General features: G+C 41.3%; 2 protein-coding genes across 2 annotated transcripts in view; both read left to right on the forward strand.

Annotated features, from left to right (window-relative positions):
• LOC136876361 (galactokinase) overlaps nucleotides 1–24,584 on the forward strand; it is a 323,016-nt gene that overhangs the window by 283,271 nt on the left and 15,161 nt on the right. The window lies entirely within an intron of this gene.
• The window catches only part of LOC136876363 (coiled-coil domain-containing protein 137), a 63,649-nt gene that overhangs the window by 761 nt on the left and 38,304 nt on the right, over nucleotides 1–24,584 (forward strand). The window lies entirely within an intron of this gene.

Here is a 24,584-nt window from a genome sequence, read left to right on the forward strand (position 1 = left end):
TCAGATTTATAAACGGCATAACGACAGACATCAGATATACAAACTACAGATTGTACCGCCAAGAAAGTATTCGTACAGTGCGGGTGCACTCTCTTTGTGATTAGTTAAATCAGTTGTTGCCAAAGGTTTAGGCCGCTGTTCTGCAGGTGGGGTTGTTATATTTTCAGTCATCACATGTGTGCTGTCGTTGCCGCAAGGTCATTTAGTATGTGGCTAAAGAAGAGGGAACTTTCAGTGAGTCAGCAAGAGAATATAGTGTTACTGTGTAAACAAGGTAAAAGTTATCGTCAAACTGGAAAACAGCTCTGCATTAGCTTTACTACGGTGAGTTCAATAGTTCATAAATGCAAGCACAGCTGGCAAACAGAAAACAAACCTACATCTGGCCATCCAAAAGTGCTGACAGTACGGGAGTGATGCAATATTGTGTATCTGGCACGAGAGGAACCGTTCCGAAGTGCTAGAGAACTCGCTTCAAGGTCCAACAAAATGGTGAGTGTGTAGACTATAAGGAATGCATTGCACAGTGCGAACCTGCACAGAAGATGTCCAAGAAAGAAGCCACTTATAAGTGAAAGAAATAGGCAGACGCGCCTACAGTTCGCGAAAGAGTACTGTGGAAAGACAATGGACTTTTAGAACACCATTATTTTTTCTGGTGAAGCAAAGTTTACACAGTCTGGAACTGGTAGGAGCAGGAAGGTATGGCGGAAGCCAAACACCGAACGTGAACCTCAGTACGTAATCCCCACAGTAAAACACGGAGGAGCGAGTGTTATGGTTTGGGGCTGCATGGCTGCGAATGGAGTGGGAAACCTGGCATTTATTGATGGTATAATGGATGCCAGGAAGTACATAGATGTGTTGCACCATAATTTCAGCAGCAGTGCACAAAAGCTTCATCTGGAAAGAGTCTCCCACTTCCAACAGGACAATGATCGTAAGCATTGTGCCATGATAGCATGTGAATGGTTGTTGTGCAACGCCCCAAGAAGACTTCTCCACCAGAAAGTCCACATCTCAATCCCATAGAGAACCTATGGGCTTATCTAGGCAAAGAAGTGCAAAAAAACGCCATCCTACTAGTAAAGAACATCTTAAGGAAATACTCTCAGAGGCACGGTCCAACATATCTGAAGATTATACCAAACGTTTAGTTAACTCAATGCAAGACGTCGGGAACAGGTCATCAATGCCAAAGGCATGCATACAAAGTATTAAGGCTGTGTTTGAACAAAGACTTTGGTAAGTGTTTGAATTAGGCCCTATCTAGTAGTGTACGAATACTTTTTGTTGTGTTAAAAGATGAGTTTATTTGTTTATTATGTTAAGCGCTATAAATCTCATAGCAGATGAACAGCAGGGGGTCTTTTCTTTATACATATGTTTCACTGGATGTGTTTATATTAATTCATGGTGCTTAATGTGCAAGGTATATATTAAAATGTTGGTGTACAAATACTTTCTGTGGCTATTGTACATTTGTACACCCATGATCATTAAGGCGTTGAAATCTAAATGGTCTGACAGCGTGGTTAGCCGTTGGTCAAAAGTTTTCACCATCAGATTGTTGGCCAGCAGGTGGTGGTATACGATTTCCAAAATTGCCAAAAGCCTGGATTAAATTCCAAACCTCTCCACTGTGCTCATATGGAGTGAGGGCATATGGCGCTGTTGATGGTGATTCATCCGTTGGATGGGGACATTAAGCCTTGATCAGACCCTTTGGAGCTCTTCAACAGAAGTAGGCTATGTGCCAGCACTGGGTTTCACCCTCTCCCTTCCTACTATCATACATCACGTCATTCATTTCATCTCATTAACTCCTATGATGAGGTTGACATCAGGAAGGGCATCCGGTCATAAAAACCCGCCAAGACAGATACATCTCACCTCATACCCTACCCCGTATGAAATGAGACAAGGGTTGGACAAACAAAACCTTCGTACACAGGTGCTACTAAGGCAGCTCTCCATTAATTTGCTTCCATAGAAACAGAAATGAAATAAGTACTTTAGATTTGATTCTGTATCCCAATCCATTGCCTTATATACATCCCCAGAAATTTTATATCATTTCCAGCTGTCAACTACTTGGACAGTATCCATATGTCCAATTAACTTTGCATACTGCTGACTAAATAGGTAGCCTACTTCTTTCTTTTTGTAAATCCTTGCATGTACACTCATCTTGGTCATTTATGATACCTAGAATGTGCTTCCTGGAACCTGTTTCTACATTGACGTAACTATACAGTACATACCCTTCCATTTTTCGCTAAAATTCATATGATTACCAATTAAGCTTGCTGTCATGATATCCTAACGTGACTTTTTTGCTAAATTCAATTTTGAAAATAACGTGAAATATTCCCTCAAATTTTCTGAAAAATGTAATATAAATTCTGCCATGTTTGTTCTTCATTTTTAAATATGAACATAATTCTCATTGTTATTCAGTAATGAATAATGATTATCGAAAGAGTGGCCGGAGTTACCCCGTGATTTTGGTGGTAACTTCGGCCGCCATAAAAATAACTCAAGAAACAAAGTTTTCTTTGATGTAATGTTATTTCGGCCACCGTGAATGTTTTTTAAAAACCTGCAAAACGCCCAGTATCAACAGTCACAAACAAATTAAAACAATTTATGGTGAAACAGATGTATAGTGATCAAATTCACTTTTTCCCCAAAGAAGAAACTATTTTATTTACCCTAAGTGTACAAGCATTGTATAATATTACAAATTACATGTTGCATTGCATAAATATTCGTAACAGTACAAAAGATAATAAATAAAAGGTACGGAAATCATAAAGCCCAATTGTGTGGAGAGAAAAGGTGGTCGGAAAAGAAGCAATCTTGTAGACTGTCCTCATAATACACTGTCTTCTAAATTAGAAAATATCTGGGCCGCCATCAAGTTCTTAAATGTGTATCGTCCATGTCAACTGATATCCGTCTATTTATCATTGAAAATGGAAACTGTCTTTCCCCTCCCTGTCGGGATAAACTTCCCCGTTTATTGTTATTGTGCCCTTATTAATCTCTTCTAAAGCATTCTTGACGTAAACAGAATTGTAATTACAATATCCGCGGCCGCGCAATGTTTTTCTGTACGTTCTTGGCATGGCCAAAGTTACCCCGGAAGAGGACAACTTTTATCATAAAACTATTCCCTGAAAAACCTATTTGTATAAAATGCATCAAATTGTGTTGATCAGTTACCAGACGACCTTACATTTTGACCCCATAAACCACTTGAATGGAGAATTAAATGCTGGGGCTAGAGAACAGTTTGTATTCTGCTGTTATCAGACAAGACAATAGTCGGGGCTGTGAAAAAAATATATTGATTCAACAATGAGCCTGCCAATGTTATTTGGACTACTGAGTGTTGATAGAGCATTCTATTTATTTATTTATTTTTTTTTTTTTTTTTTTGCTAGTTGCTTTACGTCGCACCGACACAGATAGGTCTTATGGCGACGATGGGACAGGGAAGGGCTGGGAAGGAAGCGGCCGTGGCCTTAATTAAGGTACAGCCCCAGCATTTGCCTGGTGTGAAAATGGGAAACCACGGAAAACCATTTTCAGGGCTGCCGACAGTGGGGTTCGAACCTACTATCTCCCGAATGCTGGATACTGACCGCACTTAAGCGACTGCAGCTATCGAGCTCGGTAGCATTCTATTGTATGTGCATTTTAGGTGTTGCAATTGGTCATCTTTTCCAGTATAGGAGGCAGGAGAAAATAAGTGTTGCTATTTGTCAGTGGCCGAAGTTACCCTACTTTACGGTACTTCCATTACCATTCCTAATTCCACTTTTTTCTAACCTGCACCTCCTTCTTATTCTCTCTATTTCTCTTTTATAGTATAGTAGGCCATTACCATTCCTTACCACCTTTTAAGGTATATCGGCTACCTGTTTACATAATCTCAACCATAGCGTTAAATCCCTCCCATAGCTTGTTTACATTTTCATTTACCATTTTCCACTGATCTTAATTCCTTTTTTTTTTTAACTTTGTCATGCTTCTGTCAACCCTATGGTACTGCTGACATTGTACTTTTACTATCTCACTACTTGCACAACCTCCCTTTCTATCATATTTTAACTATGACTAAAACAGGTTTGCGATCACTTATACCATCTATCACTTACAAGTTTCTCGATAGAGTTCATCTGATTGTATCAGCACCCTGTCTAGAATATACTTCCTTTTAGTTGGTTCCACCACTTTCTGATTGAGTTGTCCTTTCCAGATTAACCTATTTATCATTCATTGGTCATGCTTCCTGTAATTTGGATTATCTTGCCTGTTCACATTTGTAAAATTGAGATCATTTGCTACAGTCACGTTTGTTTCTGTGTCATCTGTATATATAAAATAACATGTCCTGACTGACTGATTCATCATCGCCGAGCCAAAATTACTGGACATAAATGAAATTTTGGGGATACATTTATATTGTAGCGTAGGTGCTCACTAAGGGAGAATATATTGTTTTCCATTGCTAAGGGGGTGAAAAGGGGGGTGAATTGCTTAAATGAGTATATCTCAAAAACTTAAAAGTTTACAGACATAAAAATTGTATTTTGGAATCTCCTTTAAACACACATTTTTTTTTCTTTCCAGAAAATCTCATTAAGTGGGGTGAGAAAGAAGTTTAATACCTTTTATGAGGGTACTTATAGGCCTATCTCAAAAACTGAACATGTTAGAGACATGAAAATTGGCATTTGGAATCTCCTTTAGAAATAAACACTTTGTTTTTGAAAAATCCAACGAATGGGAAAGGGGGGGGGGGTGAATTAAAAAAAAAAAGACTATATATACAGTATATCTCAGAAACGTAATATGTTACAGACGTAAAAGTTGGTATTTGGAATCTCCTGTAAAAGTAAAGGAACATTTATAATTTGTTATAAGCTATAAATTTAACTTTTCGTTCCATATTGATGTGCAATTATAAGAAATAAATTGACAAGAGGGTCCTCCTTTTCAATACAATATATCAATCAAATAATATTACATCATTCTTGGGACATGAGCATATCTACAGTATATCTCAAAAACTTAATATGTTGCAGACATGAAAATTGGTACTTGGAGTCTCCTTTAAAAATAAAGAAATACATATTTTTTTCTTCTTCTTCTTTCCTGGCTGTATGTGTGCCCACAATGGGCACTCACAAGTATCACTCAGGGTCGGCTCTTCTGATTCATAGAGTACTCCCTGCGGTTGGATGTCTCCGCCACTGGAATGCCAATTCTATTCAAGGCCTTTTCAGCTGTACGCCACTATGTTGCTCTCGGACGTCCACGTCGTCTCCTTGGTTCCTCGATTACAAGAGCTCTCTTAACGGGATGATCTTCATCTCGATGTTGTCCATGCCAGCGCAACTGCCGTTCCTCCAATTTCTCATATATAGGGACCGTATTAAATGATCTTCATATAGGCTCGTTGCGCACTTGGTCCAAGAGGGTGACACCCGCTGACCATCGCAGCATCCGCATTTCCGTTACTTGCATCTGTTGATCATGCTTCTTTTGCCTTATCCAACACTCAGAGCCGTAAGTGAGGGCAGGCCTAACAACAGTCTTGTATAACAGTCGTGAGCTTTATCTCCATCCTTCTGCCACATAAGACACCTGTCAGCAAACGTCATTTGGTCCATCCAATGTGCTTCACATCATCATCAATCGTCGTATCGGTAGTAATAACTGAGCCCACATACTTGATTATTCATCATTGCCAGTAGTTCACCCGCTAAGAAAATTGTATGGAGCGGACCTTGAACTTCTGGCTTGGCGAAGTTGCAGAGCATATACTCCATCATCTTAAAGCTTATTCTGAGTCCATTCGCCTTCTAAGTTCTAAGGCTGCCTCGACCTGTTCACTTGTTTCCCCATCATGGACGATGTCGTCTGCATATAGAAGGGTCCATGGCAGTTGTGTCATCAGTTGTTCTGTGAGATAGTTTATATTGAATAAGATTGGGCTCAAAGCTGAACCTTGATGAATACCAACCTCAACAGGGAAATTCCCAGAGATACAAGAACTAGACTTCACCCTTCTAGATGGATGAACGTACAATGTTTTTCCATCAATATTCTGAGAGTTTGAATCACATCACTAGTTGAGACTCCACTTGTGAAGCCACGCTGGTTCCTATGGATGTTTATAATTTTCTTGATACGACTGGCATTGACACGTTCCCAAATTTTTAGTGTGTGTGAGGTGAGTTTAATGCCTCTGTAGCTCCCACATTCTCTTAACATCTCCCTTCTGCTTGAAGTTAGGCACAAGGTAGCTTTGGCAAAATTGTTCTGGGATCGGTGCACCAGCGAGGATCTTATTAAACATCCTAGTCCTTCAGTACCCAGAACCTTCCACAGCTCAGATGGAATGTCATCAGGTCTTACTGATTTGCCATTCTTCATTTTTTGACACAGCTATCTGAACTTCAGCTGGGGTGAACATTCTTCATTTAGCAACTCTGTTGTGAAATATTCCTGCCAACAGTTTTTTTATCTCAGTTTCTTTTGTAAGAAGGTTGCCTGTTTTGTCGTTGATATATTTCGTGGCAATGATATCTCTGGAATGCTTTTCATGCTGGGCAGCAGTCTTATAAATTTGGCTCACACCTTCTGGAGTATCTAGACCTTCATAGAATCAATAAGGAGGGGGCTGAAAAAAAGGAGTTGAATTCTTTTTATGTTGCATCCGGGAGATAGTAGGTTCGAATCCCACTATCGGCAGCCCTGAAAATGGTTTTCCGTGGTTTCCCATTTCACACCAGGCAAATGCTGGGGCTGTACCTTAATTAAGGCCACGGCCGCTTCCTTCCAACTCCTAGGCCTTTCCTATCCCATCGTCGCCATAAGACCTATCTGTGTCGGTGTGACGTAAAGCCCATAGCAAAAAAAAAAATAATAATAATTTTATGAGGATACTTATGTTACAAAAGCTGAAGCTGTTACAGGCATGAAAATGTGTATTTGGGTTCTCCTTTCAAAGAAAAGAAACACATTATTTTTTTTGTATAAGGATATTTATACCTCAAGATGTGAAAATTGGTATTTGAAACCTCCACCAAAAATAAAGAAACACGGCTTCGTTTGTTATTGAAAACTTGGTCGAATTATTTGTATGAGTATTCTTATATCTAAAAAATATCTCAAAAACATGTATATTTTTTTTATGGAAAATCCACTTAAAGGACTAAAAGAATTGAAAAAGCGGGTACATTTTTAAAATGGGTACCGGTCTATCTACAGGAGACCTATATGTCAAAAACTTAACAGGTTCCAGACATGAAGCGTGGTATTTGGAAAGTGCTTTAAAAATAAACATGAATTTTTTTGTTTTGTTCTCAGAAAAGGCTCTAAACGGGGGTGAAGAGAAGTGAGAAAAAGAGTTCAATTATTTTTATGAGGATACTTAAATCTCAAAAACTGAAGATGTTACAGACATGAAAATTGGTTTTTGAAATCTTGTTTAAAAATAAAGAAACCTGATCTTTTTGTTTTCGGAAAATCCACTTAGGTGGGGGTAGGGGTGGGGGAAGGACTCGTAAAGAGGTTGAATTCTTTGTATGGGGATACTTATATCTCAAAAACTGTAGATGTTACAGACATGGAAATAGGTATTTGGAATCTCCTTTAAAAATAAAAACATGTAATTTCTCTTTTTGTTTTCGACTTGAGAGAGGACTATTTTTCTCATGTACAGTTCCATATTGCATGGTCATCTTAGCCCCAAAAGTCAATACCACAAACGTCGTTTACAAAGAGTTTCTGGGGTAAATGAAACTCAATTTTTCAGTGAATTTTTATACTTTGGGGATTTTCAGATAATGTCTTAGTACAGTACCGAGGAATGATTACTTTTATCAAATTACGAAATCCCTGCGAGCAAAGCTGCAGGTAACTGCTAGTACCTAATATAGCTAATTATCTTATCAAATAATTATGCGCTAGTGTCCCCCTGTCCAGGTCTGTACAACCCAAAAACATCAAGTTGCCTATTATCTCTAGAGATGAGTCTTACTTCTAGAATTTCATATTTCTCATTTGTAACTTTTTCACTGCTTACAAATTCTTCTTTAACCTTTATGAATACTGCCGTCTTACCAATTCTGTTCTATCTCTGTGGTAAACATTCCAATTCAAGGAGAAAATTTCTGCTCTCAGTCCTGATTCAACTCATAATACAATATCTAGTAAATAGATATCCATTAAATTTCTTACTATATTCCGTTCCTTACAATACTTCTGCCCAGTTCATTGCTAACAACTTCATGTCTTCCTTACTTGACTTCCAGCTCCCTGCATCCTCAACGTTGCTCCCTACTTCACCTCATTTTCCTGAACGTTCCTCCCTATAACCCTTCTAAACAAACCTAACTAATATGAACCTCTGCAATTCAACTGAAGTCTGTTTGAGCACAGATCTCTATCTACTACCCACTTATTAGGATCTACAAATCTTACTCCCATTTTCCAACATACCCACTCCACAGTCTCTTATAAATCCCTGATCACATTACAGTTAGTATCCCTCATACTCAGTATTTCACTGATGACAATCTCTGCTCTCTTTAAACTTCTTCTGTACTATCATAACCATATCCCACACATCTCTAACTATGAGGGTTGGGGCAAAAGTCATGGCAACTATTTTTTTCCTTCTTGAAGGTACCAGTCTGGTTGGAAAATGTGACATATACAGACGGAAGGACAAGGTGTTAACTACATGTATGGACAATGAATAGCACCAAAATATCGTAAGACACTAATTTATTACGGTAGTATACAGGGCAATAGGGCCTTCCCGGTGCAAAAGAATGACAACACAGTACACATAAAGTTGATATGACAAACCTGGGCCTAAAGACCCTCAGAGTAGTCCCCTGCTACTGACACCACGCGCTGCCAACGATGTGGGAGGCACTAAATACCATCTGCCTCAGCATTTTCCCCACCATGTGTGAATTGGGTCACCTGTTGGCGCACAGCATTAACAATATCCTCTCGTGTTGCAAACCGCCTACCACGTAGTGGTTCCTTAATCTTTCGAATGAGATCAAAGTCACAGGGCGAAATGTCGGGGGAGTTACAGTGGGTGCTCCAATTCTTCCCATCCCCAACGTCGCAGTAGCTGCCCTACACACTCTGCTTTATGTGGTTTTTCATTGTCGTGCAGGATTATTGCACTGCCCACAAGATCCGGACGTTTCTCCCAAATGCCACGTCGTGCCTGTCGCACCAGGAAGTCCCTGTAGTACTGTGCTGTCACTATTCTGCCATGTGGAACAACGTGGCAAACAATGACACCCCTGATGTCATACGCGACAATCACCGTCAGTTTGACTGGGGAAGGATTCTGACGGACTTTCTGCTTCCTTGGTGATCCAGCGTGTTCACTCTGCGGACTGACGTTTGTTCTGGTTCATATGCCCTGGCCCAAAATTCATCGATGGCGATTATTCGTGACAAGAATTGATCACCGTCCTGTTGCCAGCGTGCAAGGTGGTTGGAGCATATTGCATAGCGCATCCATCTTTGAACTTCCATCAGTGCATGTGGTACCCACCGCGATGCGATTTTGCGCAGTTGCAGCTCATTACGCAATATCCTGTGGATGGTGTGTTTCTCAATGCCACATGCCCTCTCTAACTCCAGTAGCGTCCATTGTCTGTCTTCATCCAGGAGCTGCTCCACGACGGCACGTGCCACGTCGGTCCGCACACTGACAGGTCGTCCCAAACGTTACTCATCACTGGTTGACATACATCCTTGCTGAAACTTTCCTACCCACCGTGCTACTGTACGGTATGGTAGGGCTTCCACTAATTCACTGTGACATTCAATCACATTTCTCCCTTGGAGAACGGCTATTTTGATGTAAGCGTGCTGCTCAACACGAGTTATTTTCATCTCGCACAACACTCACCAACTGACTGATTTCACAGCCCTCGCTGCGCTACTACCAGCTATCACAGAGCCATGTGTTGTTCTGCATACACACTATGCCTGCAGAACGTCCACACGACACATGTACGTTTGTGATCCGTTCACATATCTACAAGAAAAATGACTTTTGCCCCAATCCTCATATGTTGCCATTGATGCTTTCACGACCCGTGTTTATAGACATGATACAGGCTATTGGGCTTATGCCGTGTCAAGAAAATAGGGTGAAATTCTTTACATTTTACAGAGAACTTAGCTCTGCGTCTTTGTAACCGGTACTTCAGCGGTTACACAAACACAGATAAAGGGAGGAAAATAAATCAAATTACAAGGTACCTAAAAACTATACACACTATAATCATGTAATGAAACAGTGGCAAAAACAGCAGAATTAAATATCAGTGAGGGCAACTTGGCGATAACAAACAAGGAACATGGGGCGGTACTGGGAACCTACCGGGGCATGGAGTTGTCTACGTTGCGGTTTTCAGAAAAATTAACAGTGATTTATTTATTTGTTTGTTTGTTTGTTTGTTTGTTTATTTATTTATTTATTTATTTACAAAGCACAAGATACAGCTACACTGAGCACTTGCACTGTCAACAGACTATTTAACAAACGTAAACTTTCATAATAAAAAATAACAAACATAACAAAATATAACAAGATCAGGTACACATCCTACTAATAACTGTCCAAATCGAAAACTATGAGAATGTCCATGTTCATAGCCAAGTCGTCGTGGGTCAAGATGGCGGTATAATCCCTTCACATCAACTTATCTTTAAGATACTATTTACACACCTCTCGAATACACTTTTATTTGATGCTATATCAAGCTCTTGTCTCCTATTAATATTGTTAAAGAGTGTTGGGAGGCGGATTAGGAAAGATCGTTGAAGTATTGAGTGCTGAGTGTGGGGAATGTGGAGAAGGTCTTTGGTTCTGGTGGAGCGGGAAGGAACGCGGAGAGAGAAGAGAGAAACAAGATGTTCCGAGCGGTAATGTCCATTTAAGATCTCGTGGAGGAAACTCAGGTCAGCTACCTGTCGCCTGATGTGCAGCGGTGACACATTAATTGCCATTAATACCTGCTGCGTAGACAGATTTCTGAGCTTGGGGTTTCTGTTCCTTACAATTGCAGCAAAGAAGGACACTGCTCTGTCTAACTGTTTAGTATTGGAGGGGGCGGCTGTTGTCCAAATCGGAGAGCAGTAGTTTAAGAGAGGTTGAACGATCGTGAGGAAGAAATGACGAAGAGCAATGGGGTCAGAAATTTCTGTGAAGCGATAGAGAATGCCTAGTAATTTCATAGCCTTGGTTGTATATGTTTCTATATGGGTCTTAATTTGTAATTTTGTATCGAATATTACACCTAGGTCACGCTGTTGCGTAACCACGGTGATGGGCTTGTCGAGTAGGTAATATGATGTCGGTAGAGGAGATTTACGCAGTGTTATGGTCATGTGGCTGCACTTTCGTTGATTGGGGATAAGTTTCCAAGTACGGCACCAGTTCGAGAGGGCATTAAGTGAGGACTGTAGCAGAGCTGCATCTGCTGGATTCCTGATCTCCCTAAATATCTTGCAGTCGTCAGCAAAGAGTAGGGTATTCGCTGTTTCGTTGAGTTCGGACGGCAGATCGTCCATAAACAAAGAAAACAGCAAGGGGCCAAGAGTACTGCCTTGTGGGACACCGGAGGTGACTGGTAACCATGAGGATGAAGTGCCTGATATTACCACTCTCTGCCAACGGTTATGTAGGAAGCCAGCAAGAAGGGTCAGAAGACTGCCATGTATATTAAATCGTTCGGAGAGTTTATATAGAAACAGAGTATGGTCAACAGAATAGAAAGCTTTTGAAATGTCTACGTAGCAGATATCCAGCTGTGATTTAGCTGCAATGGCATCTGATGCAAAGCTATGCAGAGTGGCCAGGTTTGTTAGACAAGAGCCACCTGGTAGAAAACCATGCTGCTTGGTTGAGATATACGGCAAAGTGAATGCGAGGAGACGCTGGTGTATAATTTTTTCAAAGATAAAGGATAGTGTGGGGAGAATAGAGATTGGTCGGTAAGATGAAACATTAAATTTGTTGCCTGATTTGAGAAGTGGAACAATATTTGCCTGTTTCCAGGTAATAGGAAAATAGCCCGCGGCAAAACATCTGTTAAATAATTTAGAGAGCGGGACGCAAAGAGTGCTGGCAGTATTTTTTAGGAAAAGAGGACCTATAGTGTCGGCACCGGTAGCTTTGTTGGTATGAAGAGTTTGAAGAAGGTTATGAACTTCACTTGGTGTGGTAGTTATGCTGGATAGGGTTCTGTTTGAAGCTGTACCAACGGGAGGGAGCGGTTGGTTTTGTAAGGGAGGGGAGAAGTTGAAGAAGAAATACCTGTTGAACAGTTCATTGTGATCGGCGCCATCTGCTGTTGCATTGTTGTGGTTCACGCTGACAGAAATCCGCTCCGTCCTTCCCGTGTGTTGATGAGACTCCAGTAGCGCTTGGGATTGCTGCGGACGTTTTCAGCGACAGTGTCTACGTGTGTTTTGTAGTCTCTTCTGACCATAAACCTCGCGTGGCGGCGGATTTTAACTAAGGTATTGCGAGTGTGTGGGATTTTCAAAATATCATTTACAGAATGGACTTTACAAAAACAAATTAATTACGAACAGTTTCAGTCAGTGTGGAAAATACCGATACACCTTTCGTAAGATACAGATACATGTTCTTAGAGACACATAAGTTATATATTCTTTGACGAGAGCTTCCTATAAGTTCCAAAGAGTCAACAAAATACGGTACACGAATTTACAAACCAAGTTGGCAATACAATCTGGGAGGTAAAAGGAAACCAATACGCTATTACAATACAGAGTGAAGTTAAACTAACCTTTCAAAATTGAGCAACATAATAGTGGCGATTAGGGCAATCTCCTGTGCTACACCAAAGAAAACAAAATGGAACTTAAAGCCGGACAGAAAACAACAGCGCTTACCGTAAGGCAGCCCATTCTGGTACAGAGGAGATGTTCACGACGTCAAGCTATGGCAGGCTCGGCAGGGCAAGACCAAGACGGCTCATAGACGTCAGACCTCCCGCGAAATGCTGCCTAGCCCCTTTTAAAGGGAAACCTGGCCTTGGAGTAGCCAATTAGAACACAGGAGCTTGCACAGATTGACCAATCACAACACTTTCTTCGGTCACGATGTTTTAATAACTTTCTCGAACACATACGATTGCGAATCTTCCATTTCCAGAATAGTAAGAACATATTTCTAGAATGCATAACTAAACAAAGGCCAACACACCCTGTTCAAAAATTTGCGTTACAAAAACATCACAAACTTTCTGGACTGTTCCAGTAAATATAGAAATGTAATCTACTAGTTACAACCAACCTATGTAGAACAATATTTCTTACACTGTACAGGTTAGGTAGCTAAATGGAATACAAATAAAATATTCTAGCACAACACTCCAGATCATATAGTAAGTACTACTTAAAAAGATTTACAAATAAAATCTTCTACAAACACTTTCCACTTCCTCCCCCCGAAAGTCGAGCCATGCTCGACCGTTAACATAATATTACTGGGGGGGAGGAGGCAATAACTTCTGGAAACGTTCTCACTATAGTATAGATTAGTAAAGATACATGACAGTCACTTCACTAACAGCCATGTTCTTCTTTAAGTTGAACATAAAAACAAACTGTCACTGCGCCAAAGATCCTTTAGGTAGCCTGGAGTTTACGATTTGCCAATGAATATCACATAAATGCCTATGTGGATAATCATACTAAAATGCGTTGTAAAATTGCTTCGACGATTTCAACTCTATGCACAGAAAGGATGTACACTCATTCCTTCTACCCAAAAGTCAGTAATCCAGAACCTTTTCGCTTTTTTGTAAGACAGCGTTCAAAGCCTCCTTCTTAGCCAAGTTATGGACTAAGTATCTTGCACCACTTTTTCACACCAGTCGTAGGATTGAATTTGCACCGCTGGGCCACAGGTTCTTGCTGGTGATGCGACTGCTGACACGGCCGTCTGCCGCCAGCCTCTATTCAATTTCAGTCCAAACCAGGAAGCTAGGTAAGTTGCAGTCCTGTGGTATCTTGCACCAAATAAGCAGATGGGTGAGACACCATCCAGTCAGACTGCCTCCATTAGGACATTCATCACAGGATTGTGGTGCCGGATGGTAGCGCTCAAGGCACACAGTGTGCCTCCCAACTTGGCACTTTAGGTTGCCATCAGAAGAAGCTGGTCACTGCTGCCACTGTAACATAAACCAAACTGCAGCAGACAGGGGAATACTTGAGGCAAATCTACCCTGCTGGGCTCTAAGATCTTGCATAGGGTCACCCAATGGGTGGCTCATTGAGTATGCAGTAGGGGCCCCCCCTCTCACACTAGGGATATTAGGGCACCTAGCCCCGGGGTAAGCACTATCTATAATCCATTCATTTGACAAGTTTATGGTGGGGGTGAAAGGAAACTAAAGGAGTTTACCCCAAGCCTGAAAGTTAGGGGAATGAATTCCAAGCAGTGACCCTAAACTGAAACCTACCTAACTTATTATACTAAAAACATTACACTAAGGTAGATAAGTGCTAGAGGATACCTAAAGTATTTACCTACACAGTACTTATAACTACCTTACACACAAACTTATTACCTTACAACTAAAATCTTAGAAATACCTTACAAAAACTTATCATTACCTTACAACTAAAATCTTACCTATAGCTTACATCTAAATCTACATGGTCACCAACAATAGTATTTACCCCCCCCTACATAACTTAAGGTACCTTCACCTGGGAGAGGTGGACTCTGCTGATCCTTTTCCTTTTGGGATCGCTCACCAATAATGTCACCAGGGTAAAGAACTTTAAGATGGTGCAGGGACCTCGAAATCTAGGGGCCAACTTACTGATAACATGGTCCGCAGTACTACTGACGGGGTGCGTTTTAATAAACATTGGTCACCCATAGACAGGTCGTGCGGCCTTCGCCCGTGGTTGTAATTATGCTGGACCTTAGCATAACAAACCTTTAAGTTATTTCATGCACTGTACCTTCTCTGGGCTGGCATCGTCGGCCAGAAGATCATTAATTGACCACAGATTAGATAGTGGAGAATTTGGAGTAAAAGCCAACATTAACGAAGCAGGGGTTTGCTTGTGGCTTTCATGGACGGCAGTGTTAAATGCAAACGACAACCAGTTTAGTGATGAATCCCACTTGGAGTGGTCAGTAGAGTGATAAGCGATGAGGGCAGATCGCAGGTTACGATTCATTCTCTCAGCATAATTTGGCCTCCGGTAATACGGGGTAGTGATTACATAAGCAATGGATAGATCAGAACAGAAATTCTGGAAGTGGACAGAAGTAAAGGCTCTTGCGTTATCACTTACCAAAAATTGACAGGGTCCAAATGAAGCAAATATCTGTTTCAAGCACGAAATGGTGGTGTTGGCGTTAGCTATACGAGTTACAAGTAACTATTCTCATTTTGGTTCCGTATTGAAGTTGACGTATGTCTCAAATATTATTACAATATTATAAGTCCACCTGTTCAATACAATACAATATGATCCACTATTTCATATGGTCAAAAATTTTTATACATAATACATAAAGTCAAGCTATACGAGTGGCGAATAGCCATGTAAAACGCGAAAAGGCGTCGGCACCCACAAGTATGAAACGATGACCATCCAGATATCTCAGGAAGGGACCGATGTAGTCTATGAACAATCTCTCTATTGGACGAGAAGCTTGCTCAGAAGACAAGAGACCTAGACGAGTATTCGGGGCAGGTTTACTGATGTTACAAGTCTTACAGGATTTGACAAGGGTATGGATCTCGCTATCGATGGATTTCCAAATGAAGTGCTTACGAATTTTCTCTCCCGTTTTGAAAACGCCCAGATGACCACCCATTGGGAACTCATAAAAATATTTGAAGAGAGCCGGGACCAGGTTAGTTGGGACTACACTTTTGGGGTCTCTGCGACTGCGAGCCGGACAACACAAGACACCATTCTTAAGGATGTAAGGCTTAACATGCTCACCGGATTTCATCCTGTCGATAATAGCTTTTAACTCAGCATCGTCCTCCTGATGTTTGGTTATATCCATGAAAAGGAAGGGGGAATCGGTTAGAACTATATTCACAAAGGCTGATACCTGTTCAGTAGAGGGGTCTGCAGGCTCCGATTGACGGTTAGAGCTGCCTGGATAGAACATCCTACTGAGGCCATCAGCCACAACATTTTCCGTGCCACGAATGTGGCGGGCTTCAAATTGGAAGGTTGAGATGCGCACTGCCCAGCCCGCTAGACGACCGGTCCTTCGCAGCTTGGCCAGTACCCAACTCAGCGCCTGATTATCAGTTTCCAGATCGAAAGGAAGATGTTCCAGGTACATTCTGAATTTTTCTAAAGAGAAGACAACAGCTAAGGCTTCCAACTCATAAATGGAATAATTTCGTTCAGCAGGATTCAGGGCATGAGAAGCATAAGAAATTGGACAACGCCCTTCTTGAAATTTCTGAAGTAGAACACCGGATATGCCTGAGGAAGAGGCGTCAGTCTGAAGGATGAAGTGCTTAGAAAAGTCTGGCATAGCCAGTACAGCAGCGTTACATAAGGCGGATTTCAAGTCCATGAAGGCTTCACGTTGGGCATCACCCCACACGAATTTGGCATCCTTTCTTATCAAGGCATTTAATGGGGCTGCCCGTTCAGCAAAATTGGGAATGAATTTACGAAAAAATTAACCATGCCAATGAATCTGGCTACAGCCTTGACGTCCTTTGGAGTGGGAAAATTCTGGATGGCGGCAGTACGAGACTGATCGATTGAGACACCCCTCCCTGGCACAATATGGCCTAAGAAGGACATCTGGGGTTGTGCGAAAGAAACCTTGGTGGCCTTGAGGGTTAGTTCTGCTTTACGCAGTCTTTCAAGCACTTCGTTGAGATGGACAAGGTGTTGCTCAAATGTTTCAAGATCACCAAATCACCGAGCTCGATAGCTGCAGTCGCTTAAGTGCGGCCAGTATCCAGTAATTGGGAGATAGTGGGTTCGAGCCACACTGTCGGCAGCCCTGAGGATGGTTTTCCATGGTTTCCCATTTTCACACCAGGCAAATGCCGGGGCTGTACCTTAGTTAAGGCCACGGCCGCTTCCTTCCAATTCCTAGGCCTTTCATATCCCATCGTCGCCATAAGACATATCTGTGTCGGTGCGACATAAAGCAAATAGCAAAAAAAAAAAAAAAAAAAAGGATCACCAAATCGTCAAGGTAATTATAGACGAACTTGAACTTAATGTCAGATAAAACATAATCCAGTAACCGAGTAAGGACAGCAGCTCAAGTCGCTAGTCCAAATGGGACACGCTCAAATTTATATAGGTTCCAGTCGGTCGCAAAGGCTGTGAGATGCTTGGATTCTTTGGCAAGAGGTATCTGGTAATAGGCCTGATTTAAATCGAAGGTGGTAAAAATTTTTGCATTAGCAAACCAAGAAAAACAAGAGTGCATATCAGGAAGGGGAACAGATTGGAAGACCACCTTATGGTTCAACATCTGATAGTCAACTACAGGACGATTACCACCTTGCGGTTTAGGAACCAGAAACATGGGAGGAGAATAGGCTGACTTAGAAGGGCGTATCACTCCGTCAGCGAGCATTTGATCAATAATAACCTTAAGGGCTTTCAATTTAGGTGTTGACTGCCGATACGGAGAAGAACAGAGAGGTATGTTATCCGTGACTTCAATTTTGTATTCTAAGACATTGGTGACACCTAACCTGTCGGTAAAGACATCAGGGAACTTATCGCAGAGTCTCTTAAGTTGATTGGCCTGCTCTTCAGGTAAATGATTAAAATCAAAAGCTTTGGGTTCGTCAGAATCTTCAGGTACAGCATTAACTTGACAAGGCAGAATAGGGGAGCGATCACACAGCTCAAAGGTTCTCGCACAAAATTTAAAATGGAATTTGTTGAACTGTAGGTCCAAAATCATGCCTGTTTTAATAATAAAATTGGCACCCAGTATGAACTGACAGGATAAATCTCTTGCCACTAGTACTGGCATTTTCCATGTGAAATCACGGACTCTAATCTTGACCTCTAGTGATCTTACAATGTTTAATGAGTTGGAATTAGCAGTATGGCAGGTTAAGGACACAGGTTCTAATGTAGGTAACTTGCAACCAGTTTTCGTAGAAATGAACCAGGTCTCACTCATCAAGTTGACACTACTCCCAGAGTCTAGTAACACACAGACAGGTTCATTATTTACCTCTATGCATAAGTACGGTAATTTACAAGAAGGTATGGCAGAAATCCTACAAGATTACAAGAAATGTGCACCAGAGTCAGACTGGGAGCAATCATTAGTCTCAGAGTTAAGTAAATCGTCCTTGAAGGTACAGTCATGATTGACAAAACCAGAAGCCATGCTTTGGAGTTTACCATCAGAACTGGCGGTTAGTCATCTAGGATTACTATTACCCGGGGGTCCAATGCCTGAAGTGTTACATGGGCACTGCCTAGAGAAGTGCCTGGTTGACCCACGGTTACGGCAAGAGGTGTTGGTGAAAGTGCCTCTAGCCATGGCGGGTTTTACATTGCTTAATACCCCACCCTTAGGACAGCCCCGCTTGAGATGAGCAGAGGAGCCACAATTGAAACATGAATGGGGATTACGCGAGTTGGAATTAGGTGAAGGGGTGGTTTTAGAATCCTGAGGAGAGGGCATGCTCATAGGAGGTGGGGCTAATGCAAGGCCTAACTGGTCAGCATATCGAACGCCTTCAGCAGAAACCATGATGGCTTCCAACTGGGCGAATGTTGCTGGTCGCAGTGAAAGAGACAGATATGATCTGTAGTTCAGGGCGAGACCTTCAGTTATGTTGGCAACCATCTGAGCTTCAGAATAGTTGGAGCCGGAAAATCCTAGCCTGGAGCTTAATATCTTGAACATATTCAGGAAATGACTTGGTGAGATGTTGTACTCTGAAATAGTGCTTCTGCACTAATGCAGACAAGGCACGAGCAGGAATGAAAAATTCAAGCACATTTGCATGAAATTGATCTACAGACCATCTTTTGGAAATGGCCCTGACGATATGCTCAGAAAGAGCTCCAGATACATGCGGGTATAGAATTTGAAATACGTGGTCATTACTGAGATTGTACGCTATTGCTTGATCCTTGAACTCTATTAGGAACCGAAGGAAGGAAATAACCTCATCAACGGAGTTAGCCGAAAATTTAGAGACTCCCTTAAAGACAGTAGTCAACAGGTGAGGCAGGTTAGAGAAAATCTGGGGAAAAACAGGTGTAGGAGGTGCCTGGGATGGCTTAGAATGGTCCAGAGGGGTTACTGAGGCATCGTACATTTGATTCGAGTGTCCTTGTGAAATGGATGGATTATAGAAGGTTAGGTTAGGGCTAACGTTAGCCTGCAACGCTACGAGCACAGACAATCTCATTTGTAAAAGGTTCTCACTAATCTGAGAGACCATCGGGGCATTAACCACTTCAGTAGGGGTTATGCAAGCTAAAAAGCACTTGATACCGGTGGCGCTAAGATAGGGGGATGGTTTTGCACCATTGCATCAGAATCCGGCTGAGTAACAATAGAGGGCAGACACTGAGCCACAACAGAATTACCAGTTACCACAGGAAAATTGGTAGAGGTACTGACATGCAAAGAAGATACATCATTTGAATCACTAACAGGTGTCCTAGCTCCAGACAATGAAATAGAAGATCCCAGGCGAGCATTAGTCACATCAGACTCCTGAATAACACCAGCACTAGATGTCAGAGTGCACACTTGAGGAGCAACAGATGCCGCACTAGAGTCAACACTTCCATACTTTTCAGATGGGATAGACACTTGAACTTCAGAATCTGTGTTATTCAACTTATTCCCTTCAAGCAAACCACTGATTTTGTCAAATATTCTCGAAAACTGTACTAGTAAGGCTTCACATTCCTGCCGCTCAACTTTCGGCAATTCGAGAGACAACAAATCCCTAATTCTGTCCAGGTAATGTAGTAACTGCGCCTTAACCCGCACTCATTGGTCATGCGAGGGCTCAGCAGCACAAAATGACACAAGAATAGTGTTGAATTCTGCTAACCTATCTTTAACCACGGCCAAAGACTCACGCAACTCATCTGTAGTTAACTCGGGTATGGTTATCGGCAAATTAAGAGACCGTTTCAGCAGGCTAGTGTCATCTCTGACGTTGCCTGTAGAATTCATTTTGCGTATTTTTAATTCATAAATTGGTTCTGACTTTCGCAAATGGAAAGAATTAGGAACAGCACGAGCCATCCTGACGGGTAGAAACAAAGTTTTAATGCGATATACGAATCAGAACTTTTACGGTGTTTTAGGTTAGGTATGATCACGGTTCACTTTTCTTCGTCTGCAACCTAGCACTTGTTTCTGCTATGCTACCAATATGTAACCGGTACTTCAGCGGTCACACAAACACAGTTAAAGGGAGGAAAATAAATCAAATTATAAGGTACTTAAAAACTACACACACTATAATCATGTAATGAAACAGTGGCGAAAACAGCAGAAGTAAATATCAGTTAGGGCAACTTGGCGATAACAGACAAGTAACGTGGGACAGTACTGGGAACCTACCAGGGGCATGGAGTTGTCTAGGTTGCGGTTTTCGAAAAAATTAACAGTGATCTTTGATTTTCAAAATATTATTTACAGAATGGACTTTACAAAAACAAATAAATTACGAACAGTTTCAGTCAATGTGGAAAATACCGATACACCTTTCGTAAGGTACAGGTACATGTTCTTAGAGACACATAAGTTATATATTCTTTGACGAGAGCTTACTATAAGTTCCAAAGAGTCAACCAAATACAGCACATGAATTTACAAACCAAGTTGGCAATACAATCTAGGAGGAAAAGGAAACCAATACGCTATTACAATACAGAGTGAAGTTAAACTAACCTTTCAAAATTGAGCAACATAATAGTGATGTAGATGTTGGGTCCCAACTGACGAGCCTGACTTAGCACACGAGGGCGAAGCGCGGGCAACCAAGAGTGAGTTAGCTGGAAAATTTATAATGTCCAATAACGGACCATTATATTGGTATTACAACATAATAGTGGCGATTAAGGCAATCTTCTGTGCTACACCAAAGAAATCAAAATGGAACTTAAAGCCGGACAGAAAACAACAGCGCTTACTGTAAGGTAGCCCATTCTGGTACAGAGGAGACGTTCACGATGTCAGGCTACGGCAGGCTTGGCAGGGCAAGACCAAGACGGCTCATAGTCTTCAGACCTCCCGCGAAATGCTGCCTAGCCCCTTTTAAAGAGAAACATGGCCGTGGAGTAGCCAATTAGAATACAGGAGCTTGCACAGATTGACCAATCACAACACTTTCTTCGGTCGCGATGTTTAAATAACTTTCTCAAACACATACGATCGCGAATCTCCTATTTCCAGAATAGTAAGAACAAATTTCTAGAATGCATAACTAAACAAACGCCAACAAACCCTGTTCAAAAATTCGCATCACAAAAATGTCACAAACTTTCTGGACTGTTCCAGTAAATATAGAAATGTAATCTACTAGTTACAACCAACCTATGTAGAACAATATTTCTTACACTGTACTGGTTAGGTAGCTAAATGGAATACAAATAAAATATTCTAGCACAACACTCCAGATCATACAGTAAGTGCTACTTAAAAAGATTTACAAATAAAATCTTCTACAAACACTTTCCACTTCCCATATATTCTACACCTGTGTCTGTCTTCAGAAGAATATCTCAACTGTTCACATGAAAGGCTTCTCAAACAATGAGGTTTGAATGTAGACGTTATAATAAAAGTGGACGTGGTACGTACATTCGTCACCAGGTGGCTCACTGGATGCGGTACTGCGCTACCGTTCGAAGCGGAAGCTGATGGAACCATCAGAATCAGTCTGAGAGGGTCACTTAAACAGGTGTACATACATATGAAAGTATGTCACTGACACAAGCCTGGAATGAAACATCTGGCGATGAGGAACATAAGAATTTGGAAAACACTGAAACGAAATAACAATAGTGAAGGGACAGGGAAGGGAACTACCTACGTAAATCTTTAATGGCTGGCAACCCCGTATTACTTGCTAGCCAGTGTCCCTGTTGAAACTGTTAGGATTTCCACTTATTTCCACAGCTTCCCGTATAATCCTGGACCTGTAGGGTCTAGTATGGGTAAGAGCTCGAGCATCTTGGAACACAACATGATGACCCAATGATAGAGCATGCTCAGGTATTGCTGATTTGTCTGGCTGGTTGAGACAAATATTTCGTTCATGTTCCTTGATACGATACCAATGGACCGGCATGTTTGGCCAGTGTATACCTTACCACAAGTACAGGGAATTTTGTTTACACCTGGATGTAAAAGTGGGGGCAATTTGTCCTTGGTTTTACCCAGACTGCAGGCAATTTTAGTGACAGTGCCAAACATGGTTTTTATATTGTGTTTGCAGAGGACTTTGGCAGTTCAGTCTGTGGTGTTGTGAATGTAAGGCTGGTAGGCAGTTCCCTTCACTTCTTCCTTCTGTGAGCTTTGCTTGGTCGTTTCTCTGGGATGCAGGGCTCTGTGAATCTGCAAATCGCTGTAACCATTACCCTTGAATGTGACTTTGAGCGTGTCCATCTCGATCTGGATATGTGATGGCCCACAAATTTGTCTCGCCCTCTTGGTGACTCACAACTAAGTATTTTTCACCTTGTCGATACATTAGTTGCTTAAGGCAACTTATTGGTTAAAAGTGGTACATGTTTCATATATTATTAACATCTTCAGCCACATAACACTGTTTAGATGAAAAATTCATATATTAACAAAGTATCAGTGCTTTGAGACGAAGTGTCCTTAAAAACAGCATGAGAAGATTAAATGACAACATTAAAAGCAAAATACTCATGAGAAAATATGTAAATTCTTTTTAGAATTGAAAGCGGTTGTCAAAGAAACACTTGTACAATAGTCCATAGAGAATATGTCCTGATGAATATTCTTTTCTTACTTTTAACCAATAAGTTGTATTAAGCAACTAATGTATCGACAAGGTGGAAAATAAGAAATACTTAGTTGTGAATCTGTTTAAAGTGCAATACGGACCATGAAGTTGATTTTATGTAATCTCTTGGTGAGTGTCATGAGAATGCCTTGTTTTTGTGCTGGATGGATGCGAAACATAAAGAATTTCACCTTATTTTCTTGACACGGCATAAACCCAAAAGCCTGTATCATGTCTATCTCTAACTATGTTGGTATCTGTTCCTACTTGCCTTCTGTTGTTGGTACCAACTTGAAAAATTGCTGTCTTCTCCTGACTCTCCTCCTTACTTTCTACTTTTTTCAACATTTGCCTTAACCCAATTCCTTTATAACAGTCTACCCTTGTTCCCTTTTCTCCACATACTTTCCCTGCATGCCTAACTATAGGATCCCTCATGACCAGAGCCTCTGTCCTACCCACTTCATTAGATCTCCTCTTGTCTGCTTTATCTTCCCTGATGGCTGCAGAACCTACTTCCTCCTCACTTCTCTCCCTGTCATGACTCTGGTCTGCCTGCCTCTTCCTTTCCTATACTCTGCATTTCCCTTTCCTATTACTTCCCCCTCTGTAACATTTCCTTGTTTCCTATCTTCCCTTTGCTGTTCTACCAGCAGTGACTGGTACTGGCTCATCACTGATACCTCTTAGGAACTCTCCTCCTGACTAGACTCCTTAGCCTTTAATTTCCATTCCCTTAAAACATTAGCCCACTTGTCTTCCACAACTTCTCCTGTTTTATTCCCTCCCTCTTGTATACCTATCATATCCTGTACATTGTTTGAGGGAGACCTACCTTCAGTTCTGTCCTCCATGAGAAGCCTTAGTATATCCCTCAAACTACTTAATGCCAATTCACAGCCACAGTCCATACACCTGCATTCTGTTACAAACGTTGTGTGAGACGTGAGTGTGCACAGTTTGAATACATGTTGTACCAACACAGACATGTGTTACTTTTGGCATCTTGCATGTTACAATGATGTATCCTGATGTTCAGAACATGTTTTTAATTTTAGTATGGTTGCGCTACTGCGTACCATATTTTAAAGATGACAAGAAGGATAGAAGCCTTACATGCTAATACAGTATATAATATTAATAATATGGCCTCAACTACTATGTGCAGGCATTTTAATTTGATGCCATTTTGTCTGCCTGCATGTCAGTTTCAGTGTTCTGTTTTACCCTACCGGATAGTAGAATAAAATGGATCTCTCTTGGTTGGTTTATGACTGAGTTTTAATTCATTTTGTTATTTAAATACCAGGCATCACCAGAGATCTTTTAGATGCTGACCATCTGACGTGGAGTGCTGCATAGACTTTTCTCTGTCCTTAAAAAACTGGAGTACCTACCTATGCCGGGTTTGAACCTGCAGATTCTTGGTCTGGAGGCCAACATTCCACCACTGATCCATGCTTATGACAGTGAAATAAAAATTTGTTA

This window comes from Anabrus simplex, chromosome 6 (assembly GCF_040414725.1).
Source record: "Anabrus simplex isolate iqAnaSimp1 chromosome 6, ASM4041472v1, whole genome shotgun sequence".
In the NCBI taxonomy this organism is placed as follows: domain Eukaryota; kingdom Metazoa; phylum Arthropoda; class Insecta; order Orthoptera; family Tettigoniidae; genus Anabrus; species Anabrus simplex.